Below are 16,090 nucleotides of genomic sequence, written 5' to 3'. Positions count from 1 at the left end.
TTATCAGGTCCATGATGGTTTGGGGGTGTAGCCTGTACCTTTCATGTATCTCAGCCTCAGTCTGTTGGAAGAGTGTGATGCGCTGTCTGTAAATGCGTTCCTCCCGTCTCCAAATCCTCAGTCCTGCTGCCTGTAGACGTAGGCGCCTTGCAATCACATACAGAGCGGCCATGGTGTCCACGCTGGTGCATTTTGGGATTGCTTATATGCACTGTGGCTGTTTACCACCTGATTTCACTCTGTGTCACTTACCGACTCTTAAATACCGAATTTCATGGAATTCGTAAATACCGAATTTACCTACATCTCTTGTGTCGTTTTACCATTTCATATTTACCGAATCGGTAAATATGATTTCGGTAATTATGAATCGGTATATTTGGATTCGGTAAAGATGAATCAGTATTTACCGATTCATATTTACCGAATCCTTCTTTTTGGCTAAATACCGGTCGGTAACGGGAAATTTACCGAATTTCGGCCGTTACCGACCGGTATTTAGCTACCTACATATGGCCCTTAGTATACGCTGATTGGCAAAGTCTGTGAAAATGTTACAGGGCTGCTCACAGCCCTTGGAGGTGAACGTTAAAGGACTTTGTTTAGCACATGTAAAAGGCTTTTGACACAGCGAGGATTCACCGTGCAGGAGCAAAGTGTGTGCACCCACCTAGCAGGGAATGACACACAAGGGTCAGGCAGAGGTGTTACTGCAGGCTCAGCCCAGACAGGAGATCGGGGGTCTGCAGTCAAAACGCAAGGTACATTCAGACTGAATGGGCTCCCATTTCGCGTATACAACAACTGCGACACAATCTCGCGGCATACCCCGGTTTCAGCGTCCGATGCTGCAAGAGGTTAAATGTTATACGTCTCAAATACTTGATCATAAGCTCCTGCCTAGCCCTCCATGTGGCATCAGTCCTTGGACTACAACTACCTGGCCTAGCTGCCAGAAACAATATTGTATGCGTACTTCCGTTTATGCCAGTACCAGACGATACCCTCTTTTTAGCGCCCCGCCCAAGGACATTTACCCTGGAAACAGTCATTCTAGTGCCACTTCTACACCCGAGATATATTCTCGTCTCTCGTGATCTCATCCGTTCTCCAATTACCCGTGCTACACCCCATTACTGTCTCTTCTCATCTTTGCCCATCTGAACTGTGGCACCTTTGTGTTTGACCCTGCTAGCCCGTGGTACAAACGGAATAAGGTTTCCATCTCCTGGCATTGCCCGCTGGCCTACCTATGTAGCAGTCTCTGACCCCAGGGTCTGGATACATTTGTTTACTCTGTGTCAGTCGCGGCTCACGGGGGGGGGGGGATGTCGCCCAGGGGTGGGAGCCAGGGGGGGAGTGTTAAAATAAATTAAAAAAAATCCTTATCCTACCTGAGGTCCTGAGCACGTCCGTGCCGCCTCGGTCCGTCCGTTGGCGCCTACAGCCCCTCTCAGGCTCTCAGCCAATCCTGGCGCTGCCAGCAGCGCAAGGATTGGCCTAGGGCACGGTTACTGCTCGCCCGTCTGCCCATTAGGAGACCGAGGTTTGAGCCTTTGCTCAACCCTCGGTCTCCTAATGGGCATGCGCCAGCCAGAGCAGACACTAGTGCGCATGCCTGGGCACGGAGCGAAAATTCGCTCACCTTCCCCAATCATGCGCACTTGTGCTGCTGCCTGTTGCCCCTGCTCCGTCTGACAATGATGTCAGTCAACATGACACCGGACCGCCCACTCCCTTCAGACTCTGAAGGGGGTGGGCGGTCCGACGTCATGCTGACTGACATGATTGTCAGTTCTCCCTCTGCTTCTTTGAACTTAAGTAAACTGATTCAGTTTACTTAAGTTCAAAGATGCCGACGCTGCGGGCAATGATGCGGGCAACGCTGCGGGTGGGGGGGCTACGCCCCAACGACCTAATGGACGCACCGCTACTGCTCAGAATGGTCGCCCACCACTCACCTCTTCAAACGCCAGCACTGCAACCCGTCGGCTACAACGGCGGATCTGTCTCAAGTCTCTTGCGGCCCCAGCACCGCATGCACAAAGGCAGCTAACTACCCAGGCCGTTGGGTTCAGAACCCCCGCATTTGACTCCGTTGGGAGGGGGTCATATGTTCAGGTACCTGGGGGGCCCATAATTACAGTGTATGGGACTGAGTTGGGTCCCAATGTGGCAATTCGTCAGAACTCGGAGATGGGTACATCCGCACAGTCGGCCATCTTGGCTCCACCTTGTGACTCAAGCATCTTGACTGACATATCTTATGAATCACTTGGTTCGCCATCAACTCTACCTCAAGACTCTCATATGTTTCTTTCCTTAATCCAGACATTATGCAAATGTACACCCTGTTTCCTGGCTGGAGAAAACTTCTTCTCCCAAACAATGACTACTAGATACGAGTCAAATAGTTTATTTCACCTTTTACAGGGGAGAAGAGGCCCACCAGCATCATTCAACAAGCCTTGGCATAGCCAATAGGTCTCGCTTTTGGGACCTTATAAGTATTTAGTTAGGGTGCCGCTCGCAGCCGTGGGATTTGTTTGCTGACTCTTGGCGCACGGGACTGCGAGGACCAGCAGCCCGGTTCTCTTATCAGCTGTGTCCTCTTCCCTTTGACTCCGCCCTTGCCTGCAGATTGAAAACTGCTCGGGCCCCCGCTTTGCGGGAGCCGCTCGCAGCAGTGGGATTTGTTTGCTGACTCTTGGCGCACGGGACTGCGAGGACCAGCAGCCCGGTTCTCTTATCAGCTGTGTCCTCTTCCCTTTGACTCCGCCCTTGCCTGCAGCTTGAAAACTGCTCGCAGCCCCCGCTTCGCGGGAGCCGCTCGCAGCAGTGGGATTTGTTTGCTGACTCTTGGCGCACGGGACTGCGAGGACCAGCAGCCCGGTTCTCTTATCAGCTGTGTCCTCTTCCCTTTGACTCCGCCCTTGCCTGCAGTTTGAAGGTTTTGTCCCGCCCATTTCTCATAGGGCTTATACCAACTCTTCCCCCGCTTCGCGGGACGCGCGCGGGCGCGCGCCGGGCGAAGCCTGGGCCAAGTGCGGGCCCGTTTTAGCCCGTTCGAGACCGTTCGAGACTGGACTGGGCTATTTCTCTTTTCTGGTGGGTTTGGCATCTGTGTCCTCATACTCTTATTGTGCTGTGATTTCCAGGTTATAGTAAGTAGGCTTTCATTTGCTCTTCTATAATTGATAGTGTATAGTTTATATAGGTATGGCAGCTCGGGAGCTGAGAAAGAAAACATTGATCCTCAGGAGCCAGCTCACTGGTACCCTGGATAATTTTATTACCAGGGCTAACTCTGTGATTGATCAGGGGATAACCTTGATGGAGCAACGTGTATCACAAGATCTGGTTTTGGCCAAACGGGCGTCCATGGGACATATTGCCAACGCACGCACCCCGGACCGTGTTTGCTCCAGGAGTTCAATGTTAGTCCCAGTCATTGTACATACTACGCCCCTAGCACCCGATCAGATCTCTTCCCCACCATTGGCCTCCCAACTAGCAACTGAGGTCATCCCGTTCAAAGAAACTCCTAATATGTCGGCCCTACTAGGGAATTCCCAAAAAATTCACGTCCAGAAAAACATCAAGGGTATTAATTCTAAAAGAAAGTGTGCTGTAACAAATGCGGCCGGTGGGAAAAGAATCTAAACGCGTTAAAGCTCACGCTGATAGAATAACTGTAGACGGGGGCGGAGCTTGCCGGCAGCAGTGGCGGACGCGTGAGCGCAGCGCTCTCCACCGTAGCCCTCTAATAATCCTGCTACAGATCCTGCCCTGCGGAGCTACACGGAGTATTAGGCGGGGGAGAGCTCCCTGCAGCGGACGGAGCGGTGTGCGGACCCCGGGGGCTGGCTGTTAATCTGTGCGGCGCGAGGAAGGTGTGGGGCGGAGCTCCGGGCAGACTGGGCCGTCATCCCCGGACTGCCCTGTGAAGATATCTGCATTGCGTGGCGCGACGTGCGGCCTGGCTGTCGACTGTTGGCTCGCCCTGCCGCGACTGTACGAAGCCTTTGTGTGGTACGGAGCGCCCCCCCCCCCCCGGGGAGCAGTGCGGTCCCGGACGCCCCTACAGAGCACGGTGGGGGCCCCGGTGAGGAGAGCTGGGCGATAGGTGGGGTTGGCCAGCGCGCCGCTGTGGACGATGTCCTGAGCCCGAGGCGCTTCGCGGGCCCTGGTCGGTGGTAGCCTTCCCATGCAGGAGGTCTACCTGAGGTGGGTGTCTCCGCATTGGGCCTTTCCTGGGGTGCCTGAACAGGAGTAGCGGCCCCTTACAGCCTCGGACCCACAGCGGAGCAGTGTCTGACGTGCCCCCCCCCCTACCGCGGCCCGCGGTGTGATCCTTGATAACCGGCGGAGACGGCGTTGTGTCCGGGCCGGTGGTGACTTTTGGTGTGGTGGCCCTGGACCGGCGCGGAGGCGCGGCCTGCTGACGTCCCCCGGTGGTGGAGCCCCCTTCCCTGACACTCGGGGGCAGTCACACGGAGGTGCGGAGCCCGCGCTGGAACTCGCCGGACGCGCGGTTGGGCCCTTGGGACCGGCCCCGGGGTGACTGCTGAGGCTGAGGCGGGGGTCGGTCCTGGCCTGCTGCTCTCGCTCCTCGGAGCTGCCCGGCATATTGCATAATCTCCTACGGAGTCGGGGCCGGGGGACGCGGTGGATGCGCAGAGACCTTGGGCCGGTGGAGGTGTTGCCCAACCGCGTCGCCATGGGCAAGGGCGACAAAACCCAGCCTAAGTTATCCTTTGACCCACGGAAGCCGAAGGGGTCTGAGGTTGCGAGGCCGGAGGCGCCCGCCGGCGGCGCGGCCGTGGAGAACTCAATGTGTGCGGACATTAAAGGAATGCTGGCGGCGATGGAAAAGGGCCTGCAGGGCAGTTTGACTGCCATTGACGCCAAGCTGGATGCCCTCACATACCGCATGGACCGCATGTCGGAGCGGGTGGACAAGAACTCGGAGCGCCTGGACATGGCGGAGAGGCGGGTCACACATGTGGAGGAGGCGCAGACGGAGTGGGATGCAGACCGTAAAAACATCAGCAGACTGCTTCAGGTCATCCAGGACAAGTCGGAGGATTTGGAGGCCCGCTCGAGGAGATCCAACATTCGTATAACTGGGGTGGCGGAGTCGACTCACACTGGTCGGATGGAACCCTTTGTGAAAAGCTCTTGCATTCCCTGCTTGGGGCGGAAGTGTTCTCTCCCATGTTCATTGTAGAGCGTGCCCACCGAACGCTAGGGCCTCGACCGAGGCCGGGAGCGCCACCGAGACCGATAATAGCTAAGCTACTTAATTACAGGGACAGGGATGCAGCCCTGCGGGTGGCTAGAGAAAAAGGGAAGTTGCAATTCGAAGGAATGAACATCTCCCTCTACCCTGACTTCACGGCGAAAGTGCAGGAGGAACGGAAGCACTTTGCCCCGTACAAACAACAACTTCGTGACCTCGGACTGGACTATGCAATGTTGTACCCGGCGAGGCTTCGGATCAACAGACAGGGCCGCTCGCATTTCTTCACGGACCCGAAGGAGCTGCAGAAATCCCTGAAGGAATGGTCTAGGGAACAGCGTACCAGTCCTCGGGGACAAAACGACACTTTGGCTGAGTCCTCAGGCATGGAGGGGCAGGATTAGTCCGCTGACGGTGGGTCGGCTTGGCGTGTGGCCCGGCAGTCTGGGTCTGTGGTCTGGGTGGGGGGGTCCGCGGCTCCGGCAGGTGGCTGGAACGCCTAGTATTCTACGGACAACTGTGGACGATGGTGCTGTACACAAGGACTTCGCTACTGAACTTTGGTGAGATCTTTCTGATTCTTTGAGCATGAGCAGTCTTGGTGGGCTTCCTCGCATGGAACTCCTGGGGGCGGCTTTGTAGTCCTTCACCTGCAGATAACTTGATTGCTTCTAGTCCACCGGGGCCCGAGGGCCCTACGTGGGTCTGCTACTGATATTTGCGTTGCTGGCTTGTGCCTGGGACTAGGAGCAGTGGGGGGGGTTGGTGGCTCCGACCTCTCGGGGTCACCGGGAGGGTTCCCCCGGGTGTAGGACTCGGCCCCGTAGGGGGATACCGGGGGATGTCCCAGGCCCTAACGGGCATGTCAAGTGAGCAGCTCCCGCAGTATGACTATTTGGGGGCAAGGAAACGGGGGCGCTGCGTAACTAAGGGTTGTAAACAGGTAGTGTTTGTACCCAGCCAGGTAACCTCTGCCCCAGCGCTGTTTGCTCACATGGTCCCTGTGGGGGCCGGTTTGGGGAAAGTTCCAGATGTTTGTTGTGGGGCGGGGCGGGGGGAGGGGTCGGGGTCCTGTCTGGCCAGGTTGGGGGTGGTCGGCTGTGGGTGGGGGGTAGCGAACATTGGGGGATGTTTTTGGGTGGGGGGTTGGGGGTACGCATGGTACGCTGAATGGTATGCTTCAGTTTTGTCTCTGCAAGTCTTGACTGTGTTGCCAGGTGTCTTCTATGGGGTGGCGCCTCGCGGGGGGTACATCTTTGCTGTCTTCATGGTGCGACATGGCGGCGATGGTAGCCTCTGGTGATACGAATGCTGACGGCGGCAGCCTGTCTCTGAGAGCGTTGACCTGGAATGTTAGAGGGCTGAATGATTTTCGCAAGCTGAGGAAGGTGCTAAATTATCTCCGCAGGCACCGCATAGATCTGGCGCTTCTGCAAGAAACGCATCTCCCTCTCATGAGTAAAATGCTCTCTGCGAGGGGATTGGCGGGTACTAGCGCTGCGGCGGGCTTTACTACGCATTCCAGAGGGGTGGTCACATGGGTGAATCCGCGAGCGCGTCTGATTCTGACGGTATTGGAGGTGGACCCCGAGGGGCGCTATTTAATTGTCAGATGCGTCGGGAACGGTTATGACTTAGTGGTCGTTAACGTGTATGGACCTAATTATGATAACCCAGAGTTCTACATCACTCTAGCCGCGCATTGCAGGCGATACCCCCACGCCAATATGGTGTGGGGGGGCGATTTCAATTTCACATTTGACCCGACCATGGATCGCTCCTCGGGGCCGCGGTGGGGTCCGGCGGCTGCCGCATTGCACATGCAAGCGGAACTGACCAGGCTTAATATGGTGGATGTCTGGCGGCATAGACACCCCGGGACAGGGGGATTTACACACTACTCTGCGTTCCATGACGTGCATACTAGAATTGACTACTGGCTGGCGTCGCAGTCGCTGCTAGCGGCGATCAAGGGGTGCGTGGTCTTACCGCGTACGCTGTCTGAGCACTCCCCGCTTCTCTTGATCCTCGACACACCGGCTAAACGCATCCCACCGTTCACGTGGCGGTTCCCGCCCTACTCCCTGTTAGACGAGGTATTTAGGGGCGAATTGGCAGGGGACATTGACACCTTCTTCGAAAAAAACTTGGGTTCTGTCCAGAGCTTTCAGACGCTGTGGGATTCGTTCAAAGCGTACGTGCGAGGCATGGCTATGGCCAAGCACTCTGGCGTTCTCAAGTCCATACGGCAGAGACTGAAGACTTTGGAGTCGCAACTAGCGCAGTTAGAAGTGCAACATCAGATGGCTGCGGACTCCGACACCGCAGCTCGGATTCAAGCGTTGGTCTCTGAATACAATGTGGAGGCGGATAGGGAAGTGCAGCACATGGGCAAGTATGCTACGGCCCGTACGTATGGGGAGAGTGAACGTCCGGGTTCCCTGCTGGCGAGGGTACTTCGGAATTCCAGGAGGCCCCTGGTCGTGGGCGAGCTTGTCACCTCTACAGGCACAGTGGTTACTGGAGAGGAAGAGATACTAGAAGAATTCAGGGGGTACTACGCTGGTCTTAACACATCTAAGTCCTCTCAGATGGAAGAGGAAATTGAGGACTACCTCAGCTATATCAAGTTGCCCTTTTTGTCCAACTCGCAGAGGGAATTCCTGATGTTGCCTGTGCAGGGGGACGAGATACTTGAGGCCTTGGAGGGGATGAGGTCGGGTAGCGCCCCAGGGGCTGACGGACTGACGGTGGCCTTTTATAAGGCCTTTAAGGACAAGCTCCTCCCACATCTAATTGCACTCTTCGACGACATTTGTCAGGAGGGGAGCATGCCTGCTTCTATGAGAGAGGCCCTGCTTGTCACTATATTGAAACCCGGGAAACCTCCTACTCAGTGCGGATCCTATAGACCACTCTCCCTGATCAACGTTGACGCCAAGCTGTACGCCAAGGTTTTGGCTACGCGTCTTGCGCTGCTGGCCCCGGAGCTCGTAGCTCCGGAACAGGCGGGATTCATACCGGCTAGAAACCTAACCTATAATATCCGTACAGTCTTGGGCACCATGCAGTATGTGCGCCCGGAGTGCAAGGCCTTGGCCCTTTTTCTAGACATGGAAAAGGCATTCGACTCTGTGGAGTGGCCCTTTATGGTGCGGGTACTGAGGAAGTTTGGTCTGGGTGAACCCTTTTTGCAGATGCTTGGGGCACTGTATTACCGACCTACTGCCAGACTGAGGATAGGAGACCGGGTTACAGAGGCCTTCGAAGTCAACAGGGGTACCAGACAGGGCTGTCCCCTTTCACCCCTCCTATATGCGTTGGTGGCGGAGCCCCTGGCGTGTGCGATACGGGAATACCATAGTCACGAAGGCATTAATTTCCCCACCTATAAGATCGGTATATCAACATACGCGGATGACACCCTCCTGTACATCCGGGACCCGGAGGTGAACCTTTCGTCGGTGCTGCGGGAGGTGGTCAGGTACGGTGCCCTGTCCGGCCTTAAGGTGAACTGGAGTAAGTCGTTGGCGTTCCCACTGACCCCGGTTACGCTACCATTCCCGATGGAATACCACCTACAATGGACGACGGATTCGGTTCGGTACTTGGGGATACGGATTCACAAGGACCCGGAGATCCTCCTTCGGGAAAACTACGGAGTAGCATACGCCAAGCTGGTAGAGGACGTGGAGGTGTGGAATAGGCTCCTCCCCCTGTCACTGCTGGGCAGGATAGCCATCATGAAAATGGTGGTCTTGCCGAGATTTCTATTCCTCTTCAGTAACCTCCCTATAGTGCTGTCCAAGGTCTTTTTCAAGCAGCTGACCCAGACCCTAATCAGGCTGGATTGGGGTGGTAAACAGCCTAGAATTCGGTGGGAGGTGTTGACGCTGCCATACGACATGGGGGGGTTGGGGGCTCCGGATCTGGAACGATATTACAGGGTAGCACAGGCGGCTCACCTGCACTCGTGGATCCACGCGGACCCTGCAGTTCCTCACGTACTGCTGGAGCGACGGTTTGCAGACCCGCTTCCCTTGCCAGCGACGGTCTTCCAGCCGGTTGATCGCCGCGTGGGCAGTTTGGACTCGCTCAAAGCTACGAATCATGCCTGGCAGGCGTTAATGAAAGCCCAAGACTGTGCATTACTGTATTCCCCGCTGATGCTGGTGGAGTGGGCGGTTTGGCTCCCCCCTCTGCGCGGGAAAGGGGTGCTGCAGGCGTTAGGTCATCTGGGCATCGTCAGGATGGCAGATCTGTTTCAGGATGGGGTGGTAAAAACATGGGAACAGACCGGCGGGGCTCAGTCTACTCCCACGCTCCTACAGCGTTTTCAATTCCATAGGGTCCGCAGCGCTCTGTCGGGCCTGTTGGGACCGGGCATGGTGGAACCCCCAGAAGTCCCGGAGCTCACTTAGGTTATTAAAACGGTGACGCCGTCCAAATTGGTTTCGGCCCTTACCAAGATGGGGGACCAGCGCACGGAGCGCCAGTGCACCAAGGCGAGGCAAGACTGGCAGACTGATCTGCATATGGACATTTCTGATGAGATGTGGAAATACTGCTGCGCCAGCACCGGAAAGGTGTCGCTGAATGGTCGGCATAGGCTAGTGCACTTCAAGTACTTGCAACGGGTCTACTACACCCCGGAGAGATTGCATAGGTACGGGCTCCGCCAAACAGCGGAGTGTGAGCGTTGCCATTTTCTCGTGGCGGACTTCATACATACGGCCTGGTACTGTCCGGGAATCGCTAAGTTCTGGGCGGAGGTATTCCAGGAACTGAGCCGAATTTTGGAAACAGAGATACTACCGGACCCAGCGTTGGCGTTGCTGGGGTACTCCAGGCCGCTCCCACCTGCATTGCGGCGCCTGACGGATATAGCGCTATTACTGGCTAGGAGAGTTGTGGCGATATGCTGGATGAGGGGGGCCACTCCCCACCAGGAAGCGGTGGGCCAGCGAAATGCTGTACTGCAGCACACAGGCGGAGACGTACAGCGAATTGTTACCGCCGAAAAGTCGTCCCAAGAACTTCTGGGGGCTGTACAGTACGTATTTGACTTCCAGGGCCACTGAGACGGCTGGCCAGGGGGAGACACAAAGCAAGGGACCCACTGAGTGTGACTTGGATGAGAGTGGCACGGGACATGGTCGGGACTCTGGGGGCGTGTGATCGTGAAGGATTTTGGAGTGATTGTTGGGATGGCTACTTATACGAAGTGAGTGTGGACGGGTATGTGGCAGACTGGTTCAGGACACTAAAGCGGGGGGATTCGGGGGTGACTGTCTACTGTAGGGTCGGATGTGGACTGCTTGCGGGAGGGTGCTGCGGATGGTTGTGCGTAGATTATCGGGAGACGGCTCAATGTGCATAGGGACGGGAGACGTGGGGAGATAGCCAGCGTACGGCGGGTGGGTTGGGGTTAGGGTTCAGTTTAGAATTTCCTGGGTTCAGCCTGGAGTGCAGGCATCGGAGCCTATTTTTTTTTTTTTTTGTTTTTTTTTTAAGCCTCGAATACATAACCATAGTCGGAGTCAGAGACTGGGGACTGGTGCAATTATTATTGATGCTCTGTGCATGATTGTGTTTCTGAATATGCGGTATTATTGAAACGCCGCCGGTCCTCCGGGATGTCGGCTGAATGGCTGTGTATGAGTCCACCTGACTGCCCAACCGTCAGGCAGAGCCCTTTCACGGCTGGGTTGATTGTAGATGATTGGTCCTGTACTATTTTTTACAAGGCAATAAAGGTTTTTGAAAATTGAAAAGGAAAAGAAAAGAAAAAAAAAAGAATAACTGTAGACAAGGGGGGCTGTGTTCAGATCAACCAGCCTGCACAGGGTCTATGCCCACTGAATGATGACTTGGATATTGGTCATGGTTCTGCGGATGTGTCCTGTCCTGCCCCGCGCCAAATACCGCTGCGATTTTAGACCTTATCACGGAAAAAATGGGTGATTTATTTAGGGCCTGGTTTGGTCCAATAGAGGAAAGAATGGGTTGTATTGAAAAAAAGCTTACGCAACTAGACCAAGATATACGGGGCTCTTTGTCTAAAACGAATTTCAATATGCTGGAGCAGGGTAACATTGTAACTACTCTTAGATCTGATGGGGCACTAGCATATAAACCTCCTTTTACTGCTGTAGATGTCATCGATCACAATAATATACTGCCGCCGAGAACCCAGGTTTTGTGTGAAACCCCTCTTGTCAGTTTGACCAAGCATTTACCGTCTGGCCTAGGGAAACTAAACGAGAGCGGCCAAATCCCACCCGTTGCAGCTGCTCGGGTGGTTCCTAGACCTGACTTACCGCCGGAAACTAGCCCGTATGTGGTGGTTTTAACTGGTATTCCCACACTAAGTAAAACAGACCGGGAATCGTACAGGTCTCTAAGAAATAAGGTAATGTATTGGCTAAATCTCAATAGACCACTACCTTCACATATTACAAGTGAAATACTGATGGTACGAAGGATTCCTTGGGTGGGTCCCTCTCCCAAAACTATTGCAGGGTCTGCGTTTTGGTTAATTTTAGGGACCCCTGCACTGTTGAGTATATTTGCAATTGGAATCAACATAGTACTGGGTCAACAATTGGGTCATACCCCCTGTCTTTCTTTTATCCCCTGGGTAATTTGAATGAGCAATATGGTGAGTGGACTTCAGTGTCACACCGTCGTAGGCCCAGGCCAGAGAGGGGTTTGCATGGTCAGCAACTTGTGCATACTTACCCAATTCTACAGAATAGGTTTAGTACCCTGGATGCGATAGATTGACTGCATCGTAGTAACACGAATGAAGGTACAAGAATTCCTTTGGGTCGCAAAGTTAACCTAGGGGGACAGGTAGAGTTGCTTAAATGGAATTCATCAAGCCCTCAAACAGATTCACACATATCAACAGGGGGACCCATACTGGAAATAGGCAATGTAAACTAGGACATCTCAGCACCACCTCATGAAATGCCATCTTCCCAGTTGAATTCTTTGGAAGGGGTTAACCTGGGAAGTTCGCTTCTTCCCAAGGTAAAGAAAATGTCTATTTTGTCCTGGAATGTTGCGGGTTTGCCAAATAAGTTAATTTGCACAGAGTGGGGATCCCTAGTAGACCACAAGGATATTTGTCTCTTTCAGGAGACTTGGGCCAGGGAGGATCATTCCAGAGAGGGTTTTGCAACATTTTATGTTCCTGCTAGGTGGGCCGGCAGAGGGCGGCCGTCAGGTGGTCTTGCAATTTGGGTAGCTGTCCACTTGGGCTGTACAGCAGAGATTATGCCTACGCACTCTACAGATCTTCAGTGTATACTCCTCAAATGGCCTAACGCTTATAAACTTGCCATTGTGAATGTGTATTCTCGTCCAGTTGGTTTGAATTCGGATTCGCCCACCATAACTGACTTGTTACATTTTATTAGCACACTTCCTGGCAATTGTCGCCTTCTTGTGGCGGGAGACTTCAATTGCCAGTTTGAACTGCTATTGGGGGTGAGCGAGGGTGCCCTTCTGGGCGAGGACGACCATTGGGGGATTCCACCATGCTGTCCACCATGTTTAAAATCGTGGTCTCCTCTGGCGGTTCAGATTATGTCCTTCACACTAAATTATTCCTTGAGGGCCTGTAACGGGCATACCCAGTCTGATAGCCCTTCAGTGTGTACCTTTAATAGGAAGGGGCAGGAATCACAGATAGACTACATGCTAGTGGAGGCGAGCATGTGGTCTAAGGTCCTTGATTTTAAAGTAATTACAAGGGCCGACAGTGACCACAATGCTCTTTGTTTGGATATGGTGTTCCCTGGTCCCAAGACAATTTCTACTCCAGGAATGGAGGTCTTGGGGGAAGGAACCTTAGTTTTATCCAATAATAGGCGAAGGGTAAAATGAGCCAAAATAGTAAATTCACAAGAGAAAATAACAAAAATGTATGATCTGGTCCATTCACGACTCATTGAGGTAGACAGTTTGATCAGTCAACCAAAGTCTGTAGAATATAATGAGAAGTTAGGCTCCATCCATGCAAATTTAGTCACTGGGCTAGGAGACGTCTTCAATCCCCTGGTACCCATAAGGAAGTATAAGTCACCTGTATCGGCTTGGTACAACTCTGCATGTAGAAAAGCTAAGACTGAGCTTATCCTTGCAGTAAAGTCTGATAATGAGAAAAATAAAATACATCACCTCAGACGGCGCTACAAAGATGTGATGACACATGCAAAGAGAGAATGGGACTGGGATAGGTGGCAAAATTTAACACGGGCTTTGGATTTAAGAGATGCACGCTGCTTTTGGTCCCTAATTAATACAGGGTCAGGGGAACCTAAAGCTGCAGTAGATCCAAACATTGACGCCTCAATTTGGGAGTCCCATTTCAAGGCTCTTTATTCTGAAGAACCCTGTACACAAATTTGCACTGCCCCAATGGATTCAAAGATACAACATGACCCCCTAGAGTTTACGTTGGGTGAAGTGCACAAAGCAATAGGGAGACTTGCGAGGGGAAAGGACCCAGGTTTAGATAGACTTCCTGGCGACTTATTTAAGCACGAACCTGAGATTTGGGCCCCCTATCTACTTATTCTTTTTGATGCAATTGCAAGGGGTATGGAGATTCCTCGTACATGGCTGGGAGCGGAGATAGTCCCAATTTTCAAAAAGGGTTCTCCTCTGCTCCCAGCCAATTACAGGCCAATAAGCCTGATTGACGTCCCTCAAAAACTTTTTGCACGCCTGGTATTGGACCATCTCTTGGACTGGATTGAGGAACATAAGGTCCTAAGTCCACTGCAAGCAGGGTTTAGGAGGAACACATCTACCATGGACCAGGTCTTTCGCCTTGTTCTCCTCTATTGGAAAACGGCAAAGATAGAGGGTGGCAGCCTCTACATGGTATTTGTGGACCTCAGGTCCGCGTTCGACTTAGTACCCAGGAAGAAATTGTGGTGGGCACTTCAGGAGTTGGGTGTCCCACCCCAAATTTTGCACCTATTGATAAGGCTGCATGAGGGGAACTTTGCCCAGGTCAGATGTGGAAGGAATGGGGCACTGTCATCCAGGTTCCCAATTGGCAGGGGGGTGAGACAGGGCTGTGTGCTCGCACCGACCCTGTTTTGCCTCTATGTCAATGGTGTAATTTCGCACCTTGACAGTGTCCCAAATAATGATGCACCAAGGTTGGCGGGCAGGGGGGTACCAGCAATCATGTTTGCAGAGGATACCCTCCTGCTCTCCAAATCCCCGATGGGGATACAGCAGATATTGGATGGGTTTGGGGATTTCTGCAGATCTAGGGGCCTTGAGATTAATGCCGACAAAACAAAGTTTATGATATTTAATCCTACGGCCTCCACACGTCCAAACCCGACCTTGGGGCCTATAAGGTTGGAAAGGGTTAACACGTTCCAGTATCTCGGGGTAACACTACATGAAAATCTTTCCTGGGGACCACAACAAGTAAAATCTCGTTTAAAGTTGTCCCAACGGGTGGGTGGGATTTTGAAGCTCTCTAATTCATCTACATTTAAGCCAGTTAGTCCAGCCTTGGAGATTTATAAAACTCAAGCCAGGGCTGCAGCACTATATTGGGAGAGATGTGGGGTCATTCTGCCTGTTCTGAAATCTCCAAATTGGAATCTAATTTTGTCAGACGCCTGTTGTCACTCCCACAAAGTACCCCACTCCTCCCGTCAAGATTAGATCTGGGACTCCTACCTATAGGAGATGAATTAGCATTGAAACCACTAAGGTTCTGGCATAGGCTATGGACCACTCCGGATCTGTCACACTATAGACAGGAGCTGGAGCAGGTAATGAGCCTCTGCAATGCAGATAAAATACCTTGGTTGGCTTTTGTAAAACAAGAATTCCAACGCTTGGGTTTGCGCGATATGTGGAGTGATCCAGAGAGGGGGTGTTCAGCGTTATCCCGTAGGACTTTGGCAGGGCTCTTCAAAGAAAAGAGCTTGAACTCGGCACTATGTACTTCTAAAGCTGGCACTCTTACTGTATCATTTTTGGCCTCCAAAAGTTCCTATAATTTTGAGGATTTTATGGATATTGTTTTCCCAATTGTATCGAGATAACTTTTTATTCAATGGAGATATGGCACTCTCCCTCTTAGAGCGTTCACAAGCAAATGGTCAGCTTCACTAGACAAGATCTGCCCAGGTTGCAATTGTAGCCCGGAAGATGAAATGCATGGGCTCTTTTTTTGTCCCGCCTATAGTAAACATAGGTAGTATTGGCTGATCCCGCTATGCAGAAACTTAGGTTTTAAAAACTGTCTACAATCATTTAGAATTTTAAAGACTAGTACCTTAAATTCGGTGGTGTTTGCGGTAAGCAAGTTCTTGACAGCCATGTGGACAAGAAGGCGTAAACTAATATCAAGCTAAGGCAAATTGGGGAAAACTGTATGTTCATAATTGTTTTAATCACAAATATGGATACTATGGTTATTTGTAAATTGCAACCCAATGGACTTTTTTGACGTGATTTTACATTTACTGTACATATTGTTAATGACTTTTATTGCTGTATCTTTTATGACCTATAATGGTCGAAATAAAGAATTTATGGATGGATGGATTTAGTTATGCAGCACAATATCCTTGGTGCAACAATAACTGTTGCATGGCTAAACACTTATAAGGTCCCAAAGTCGAGACCTATTGGCTATGCCAATGCTTGTTTAAAGATGGCCTCGAAACAGGCTCTGTTTTGTGCCCTGGCACAGACCGTCCGTTTTTTCCCGGACTGCAGTGACAGCAGGCACATCCATGTATGCGTGCTCACACTGCTCACTTCTGCTAGTGGAGAAGTTACGGCATGACGTCATGCCAA

At 52.5% G+C, this 16,090-nt stretch overlaps 1 protein-coding gene across 1 annotated transcript in view; it reads right to left on the bottom strand.

Annotated features, from left to right (window-relative positions):
- Positions 1–16,090, bottom strand: part of LOC146829386 (A-kinase anchor protein 17B-like) — a 616,345-nt gene that overhangs the window by 388,700 nt on the left and 211,555 nt on the right. The gene's annotated exons all lie outside the window — the stretch shown is intronic.

The sequence above is a fragment of the Triturus cristatus genome, chromosome 5_2, assembly GCF_964204655.1.
Source record: "Triturus cristatus chromosome 5_2, aTriCri1.1, whole genome shotgun sequence".
NCBI lineage: Eukaryota > Metazoa > Chordata > Amphibia > Caudata > Salamandridae > Triturus > Triturus cristatus.
The sequence above is the reverse complement of the archived record's forward strand: the minus strand, read 5'-3'. Positions and strand labels throughout refer to the sequence as shown.